Here is a 7,504-nt window from a genome sequence, read left to right on the forward strand (position 1 = left end):
GTTCATTCAATAGTATTTATTGAGCGCTTACTATGTGCGGAGCACTGGACTAAGCGCTTGGAATGGACAGATCGGTAACAGATAGAGACGGTCCCTGCCCGTTGACGGGCGCACGGTCTAATCGGGGGAGACGGACCGATAAAGACAAGTGAAGTGACTCGCCTAATGTCACCCAGCAGACAGGTGACAGAGCCAGAATTAGAACCCAGGTCCTTTGACCCCCAGGCCCATGCTCTTTCCCCTAGGTCGCGCCGCTTCCGCTCAGTAGACGCTCAATGGAAAAATCATTGACTTGAAAGCGGAAGGTGGTTTTAAATGATTGTTTTCACCCTTTTCTCTCTCTCAATAACAGGTTGGAAACCGCAGATTGTCGAGACTTCCAGAGGCAGGGTGGCCCGGCGGAGAGAGCAGGGGACTGGGAATCCGAAGACCCGGCTTCCAATCTCAGTGCCGCTCTGTGCCTGCTGTGTGACCTTGGGCAAGTCACTTGGCTTCTCCGTGATTCCGTCTCCTCTCATGTAAAATGGGGATGAAAGAGCTGTTCTCCCTCCTTATTAGATTGGGAACCCCACGGGGGACAGGGACTGTGTCTTATCTGGACCGTGAGCCCGTCCTTGGGCAGGGACCGTCTCTATCTGTTGCCGACGTGTCCATTCCAAGCGCTTAGTACAGTGCTCTGCACCTAGTTAGCGCTCAATAAATACCACTGAATGAATTATTGCTGTTGTTCTCGTCTGTCCGTCTCCCCCGATTAGACCGTAAGCCCGTCAAAGGGCAGGGACCGTCTCTACCTGTTGCCGACGTGTCCATTCCAAGCGCTTAGTACAGTGCTCTGCACCTAGTTAGCGCTCAATAAATGCTACTGAATGAATTATTGCTATTGTTCTCGTCTGTCCGTCTCCCCCGATTAGACCGTAAACCCGTCTAAGGGCAGAGACCGTCTCCATCTGTTGCCGACTTGTCCGTTCCAAGCGCTTAGTACAGTGCTCTGCACATAGTAAGCGCTCAATAAATACTATTGAATGAATGAATACCAAGTACCCATCAAGCACTCCATAAATACCACCGCCGACGCCGACGGCAGTAAGCACTTAAATGTCATTATTATTTCTACTATTATTGGACCTAGGCTTTAATGTGGCCCGGCGGAAAGGCGAGGTCCGTGTCGCTCAAATCAAGGGCAAATAAAGGTCTCCTTCGGGAAACGGGCTTGTCCCGTCTAGAATGAACAGTCGGTATTCCTATCCTAGATTCGTCTTAGCGCCATCTCGGGCGTCTTGCGAGTCAGTCGGTCGATCGGATTTAGCGAGGTCGCCCCGCGTGCAGAGCACCGGAGAAGCAGAATGGCGTAGAGGATAGAGCACGGCCCTGGGAGTCAGCAGGTCGTGGGTTCTAATCCCGGCCCTGCCTCTTGTCCGCTGGGGGACTCGGGCAAGTCACTTCACTTCTCTGGACCTCAGTTATCTGGAAAATGAGGATTGCGACGGTGAGCCTCCTTAGGACAGGGACCGTGTCCAACCTGATCTGCTTGGATCCACCCCAGCGCTTAGGGGAGTGCCCGGCACCTAGTAAGCGCTTAACAAATACCGTGATTCCTATTAAGCGCTTGGGAGAGGACAGTTTAAAAATACAGCTCTGTACATGAGTCCAGCTAATGAGCTTCAAGCAATATCACATCCTGTCTTGTCTCTCGGGCGGCCGGTGATGATATTCCAAATAATAATAATAATAATAATAATGTTGGTCTTTGTTAAGCGCTTACTATGTGCCAAGCACTGTTCTAAGCGCCGGGGTGGATACAGGGTAATCAGGTTGTCCCACATGGGGCTCACAGTCTTCATCCCCATTTTACAGACGAGGCAACCGAGGCACAGAGGAGTTAAGTGACTTGCCCACAGTCACCCAGCTGACAAGTGGTAAAGCCGGGATTTGAACCCATGACCTCTGACTCCCAAGCCCTGTTCCAAAGAACAGGGCCCCGAGATCCCAGCCTCCCAGCACTTACATACATATCTGTAATATTACTTATTGATATCATCCCCCTGATTCTACTTCTTGCTATTGTTCCCGTCCGTCCGTCTCCCCCGATTAGACCGTGAGCCCGTCAAAGGGCAGGGACCGTCTCTATCTGTTAGCGATCTGTACGGTCCAAGCGCTTAGTCCAGCGCTCTGCACATAGTAAGCGCTCAACAAATGCTATTGAATGAATGAATATTAATGTCTGTCTCCCCCTCTAGACGGTAAGCTCGTCACGGGCGGGGAATGTGTCCGCGTATGGTTATGTTGTACTCACCCCAATGCTTAGGACAGTGCTGTGCACGCAGTAAGCGCTCAATAGGTACGATGGAGTGAATGAAGTGTGAAATTATACGTACCACACTGGCACAGAGCATGATGTCACAGAGGCAGACAGCCGAGATTTTGTGGGGTCGGCCCAGATCTAGGATACGCCGACCCTCTGAATTGCTCCAGAGCCTCTGCGGTCCTTTCCCGGGTCGGATGAACGCGGCCAGCGCATCCAGGCTGAAAACCCGACGGCGGGCGGTTCGAGCGGAGTGAGGCCGGGCCCTGAAAATGTAAATAACGGGCAGAAAAACACCCATGACCAAACCGTACCGGACAGGGCACGGGCCAGCTGAAAACTGGACCGTCTAGTTTGACCACGAGGCTCTTCTACTTGTCTCATACGGTACCTGTCTCATTAGAAAGTCATCCCAAGTGATTCTAAAACAGAGGACTGGTTGTACCCTCCGCGGGAAACATTCCGAGTCTTTCCCCTTTCGTTTATTCTAGGATGAGATGCCCGCCGCTGGTTTTATAAAAGCTTCCTGGGTTGACGTTGTCCGGAAAGGGTTGAGTTTGCAAAGGCAAAAAGCTTAACAGTGGCAGCCCATTGCCAAACTTCTTTTATGGCTGTGTACAGCCATTGCGCTTTTTGCGTCCACAACTACTTCAAAGCCGCCTATGAAAACCTTTCAATTGGAAGGCATCTAAGAAAAGACAGTACACAGAGCAATTCTTGAAAAATGTTTTTTCAAATGAAAAGTATTCCACATGATATAAATCAATCGCATTTGTGGAGCCCATACTGTATGCTGAGCACTGTCCTAATTGCTTGGGAGAGGACAAGAGAACGATATAAAAGACACGTTCCCGCTCCACAGCGAGTATACGGAGCTAGTATTTCTATCCTTGGAAATCCCAGACCCCAGGATGAGTGGATTCTTGATCTGATTGACCCCGACTCAGGTCTCTGGACAGGACTAATTTCAAGTTGACTGGCCCTGTGGTGGAGTTGGGTGCAGCGGGATTCTAGGAAAAAGGGAGGGATGTTCATTCATTCATTTATTAAAACATATTTATCGAGCGCTTACTGTGTGCCGAGCACTGTGCTAAACCCTTGGAAAGTACAATTCGGCAACAAAGACAATCCCTGCCCACAGCGGGCTTACAGTTTAGAACGGGGGAGACGGACATCAAAACAAGTGGCATCAACATAAATACGTAGAATTATAGATAGGTACATATATCCACAAGTATTGTGGAGCGGGCAGAGGGGAGGAGAGAAAAGGGAGCGAGTCGGGGCGACGTGGAGGGGAGGGGGAGCTGAGGAAAAGGGGGGCTTAACCTCGGAGGGTCTCTCGGAGGAGGTGAGCCTTGGGTAAGGCTTTGAAGCAGGGGGGCAAGTGTGACTGTTTGGCAGATTTGAGGAGGGACGGCGTTCCCGGCCAGGGGTAGGACGAGAACCAGGGGTCGACGTCGCGACAGGCGAGATCGAGGCCCGGCGAGGAGGCGGGCGGCAGAGGGGCGCAGCGTGCGGGCTGCGCCGTAGAAAGAGGGAAGGGAGGTGAGGTGGGAGGGGGCGAGGCGATGGAGAGTCTCGAAGCCCAGAGTGAGGAGTTTTTGTTTCGGGCGGAGGTCGATGGGCAGCCGCTGGAGGTTTTGAAGGAGGGGAGTGACACGCCCGGAGCGTTGCTGCAGGAAGAGGATCCGGGCGGCGGAGTGAAATACAGACCAGATCAGAGGGGAGGCTGATGCAGTAATCCAGTCGGGATAGAATGAGTGATTGTACTAACCCGGTAGCGGTTTGGATGGAGAGGAACAGACGCAACGGTGAGGCTGGATCGCACCGTAACTACCTGTAGGACCTGGTCAGCCTCAGGGAAGCCACGCTGAGGAGAAAGGCTTTAAACCTGCCCAAAGTGACAGGAGCAGCTGGAGACCTGGAATGGGCTTTTGGGGCCGGGGGTGACGACAGACTGGGCCGGTGAGTAAGGTTTAGAAGCAGTGAGGCCTAGCGGACGGAGCACCGGCCTGGGAGTGGGAAGGACCTGGGTTCTAATCCCGGATCGGTCACTTTCCAGCTGCGTGACCTCGGGTAAGCCCTGGGGAACTCTGCCGTGTCCAGAACTGGACTCCCCTTCCCGCCACCCTCAGACTTGCCCACCCAGACCAAGAAGCAGTTTGGTCAAATGGACAGAGTACGGGCCTGGGAGTCAGAAGGACCCGGGTTCTAATCTCAGCTCTGCCCCTTGTCTGCTGTGTGATCTTGGGCGAGCCAGTTCACTTCTCTGTGCGTCCGTCACCTCATCTGTCAAATGGGGATTAAGACTGCCAGCCCCACGTGGGACGCGGACCAAGTCCAACCCGATTAGCTTGTTCCTACCCCAACCCTTAGTACAGTGCCTGGTACATAGTAAGCACTTCACAGACACCAAAAAAATAAAATAAATAACCCTGAGGAAAACTTTTGCCACGTCTCCAAATAAACCTTTCTTCTACTACCCAGAATGACGACCACAATTATGGTATTTGTTAAGCACTTCCTATACATCGAGCGCTGTTCTGAGCATTGGAGTAGATAAAAGCTCATCTGGTCAGACAAATCCCTGTCCCACATGGGCTCACATTCTAGGAGGGAGGGAGAAGCAGCGTGGGCTCGGTGGAAAGAGCCCGGGCTTGGGAGTCAGAGGCCATGGGTTCGAATCCCGGCTCTGCCACTCGTCAGCTGGGTGCCCGTGGGCAAGTCACTTCACTTCTCTGGGCCTCAGTTACCTCACCTGTCAAATGGGGATGAAGACTGTGAGCCCCACGTGGGACCACCTGATCACCCTGTATGTACCCAGCGCTCACAACAGTGTTGTGCCCGTAGTACGCGCTTAACAAACACCTACATCATTATTATTTCCGATTTGTACATTCCAAGCGCTTAGTACAGTGCTCTGCACATAGTAAGCGCTCAATAAATACTACTGATTGGATGAATGAATGAGGGAGAACAGGTCCCGAATCCCTGTTCTACAGCTGAGGAAACAGAGGCACAGCGGATCTGTAATCTCCCCAAGGTCTCACAGCAGGCAAGTGATGGAGCCGGGACGAGAACTCATGTCCTCCGACTCCCAGGCTCGTGCTCTTTCCATTACGCCACACCGCTTCTCTAACGGAGGCAGAATTTGGCGTCGTGGACTATTAGTCTGATCTGCTGAAGCGCAACTTTCGGTGAAACGGGAAGCGGAAGAACCTTGGGGGCGGGGGGGAGGGAATTATCTCCCTGAACGGAGGTATGTTCTCCGCTCTTGCCAGGCAATGTTCTGTCCGGGTCCAGGGATAATCAAGCAAGCAAATCAATCAATTAATCAGCTGTATTTATTGGGCGCTTACTGTGCGTAGAGCACTGTCCTGAGGGCTTGGGAGAGAACAAAAGAACAGAGTGGGTAGACAAGTTCCCTGCCCAAAGTGAGCTTACAGTCTAGAGGGAGGAGACAGACATTAATATAAATGGGTAAAGCTAATGGAGCCTCTTAGAGGGGAGAAAAAAAGAAAGAAAAGGAGAGGCAGGGAGACAGAAGCTATTTCTAGAAGAGAGGAATATTGTACAAAACGAACTGTGGTGGTATTCGTTAATCGCTTACTTTGTGCCAAGCACTACGATAATGTTGGTATTTGTTAAGCGCTTACTATGCGCAGAGCACTGTTCTAAGCGCTGGGGTAGATACAGGGTACTCAGGTTGTCCCACGTGAGGCTCACAGTCTTAATCGCCATTTTACAGATGAGGGAACTGAGGCCCAGAGAAGTGAAGTGACTCGCCCACGGTCACCCGGCTGACGAGTGGCGGATCCGGGATTCGAACCCATGACCTCTGACTCCCAAGCCCGGGCTCTTTCCACCGAGCCACGCCCTACACCTAGTGCCGGGGTCGATACGGGATGACCGGGTCCCACACGGGGCTCACGGTGTAAGGAGGAGAACAGGTACTGTATCCCTATTTTGCAGACGAGGGAACTGAGGCCCAGAGAAGCCAAGTGACTTGCTCAGGATCACACAACAGGCAGGTGCCGGGATTAGAACCCAGATCTTCGGACTCCCAGGCCCGGGCTCTTTCCCTTAGGGCCATGCTGCTTCTCGGCGCAGTGCGTGCACAGATGATACTGAGCCACACCTCCCTCCCTCCTCCTCACCTTCCCTGCACCCCCAACTCCGTCACCCCTTCTGGGGCCGTCGGTCCTCCAATCCCGGGCTCTTTTCACCTGGGTCATCGTCTTTACTTTTCTATTTCGTTGTGCGTCCGCTGCCAACCTCCTGACCTCCACCCCTTCCTTCTCGGACTGTGAGTGCCTTGGGGGGGGGGGGGCGCTGGGACGCGGATTTCTTTCCCACTGTCCTCGCCTGGCTCTCCTCCTTCGGCCGCTCATTCTCAGTCTCTTTCATGGGCTCCTCCTCTGCCTCCTCCGCCCCAACTATGGGTGACCCTCAAGTTTCACTTGTGGGTCCCCTTCGATTATCCCTCTACGCCCACTCCCTTGGAGAATTCAGTTGCTCCCACGGCTTCGTTTATCATCCCTCTGCGGACGATTCCCAAATCTACCCCTCTCTGCCGTCTCGCATTTCCCGGTGCCTTCAAGACATCTCTACTTGGATGTCCCGCTGTCAGCTCAAACTTCAACTTAAGGTGTCCAAAACAGAGCTCCTCATCTTCCCCCCGCCAAATCCCCTCCTCCTCCCGACTTTCCCATCACTGAAGACAGCGCCGCCATCCTTCCTGTCTCGCCAGCTTGTCTCCTTGGCATTATTATAGATATCCAATCTATCACTAAAGCCAGCGAGTTCAACCTTCACAGCATCACTAAACTCTGTCCTTTCCTCCTCCTCCAAACTGTTACCGTGTTGATCCAAGCACTTAGCCTATCCCGCCTCGATGACTCAGTCGGCTTCCTGTCTCTCCCTACTCCAGTCCAAACTGCACTCTGCTGCCCAGATCATTTTTCTACCGAACCCTTCAGTCCATATTCCCCGCCCCTCAAGAACTTGCAGGGGTCGCCCTTCCACCACTGCATCAAACACAAACCTTCTCTCTTATCGTCGGCTTTAGAGCGCTCGGACACCTTTTCCGCTCTTACCTCACCTCGTTACTCTCCCGCTACGACCCGGCCTGCACACTCTGCTCCTCTAATGCCAACCTACTCCCTGAACTTTGATCTCCTCTATCTCACCGCCGACCTCTTG

General features: G+C 52.9%; 1 protein-coding gene across 1 annotated transcript in view; it reads right to left on the reverse strand.

The window, feature by feature from the left end:
- LOC100078729 (WT1 associated protein) overlaps positions 1–2,557 on the reverse strand; it is a 46,182-nt gene extending 43,625 nt beyond the window's left edge. Inside the window, exon 1 of the mRNA XM_029052426.2 lies at positions 2,376–2,557. The gene's annotated coding sequence lies outside the window, so the exon portion shown is untranslated. The remainder of the gene's footprint in view (positions 1–2,375) is intronic.
- Between the last annotated feature and the right edge of the window lie 4,947 nt (positions 2,558–7,504).

Source organism: Ornithorhynchus anatinus, chromosome 2 (genome assembly GCF_004115215.2).
Source record: "Ornithorhynchus anatinus isolate Pmale09 chromosome 2, mOrnAna1.pri.v4, whole genome shotgun sequence".
NCBI classification, from domain to species: Eukaryota; Metazoa; Chordata; class Mammalia; order Monotremata; family Ornithorhynchidae; genus Ornithorhynchus; species Ornithorhynchus anatinus.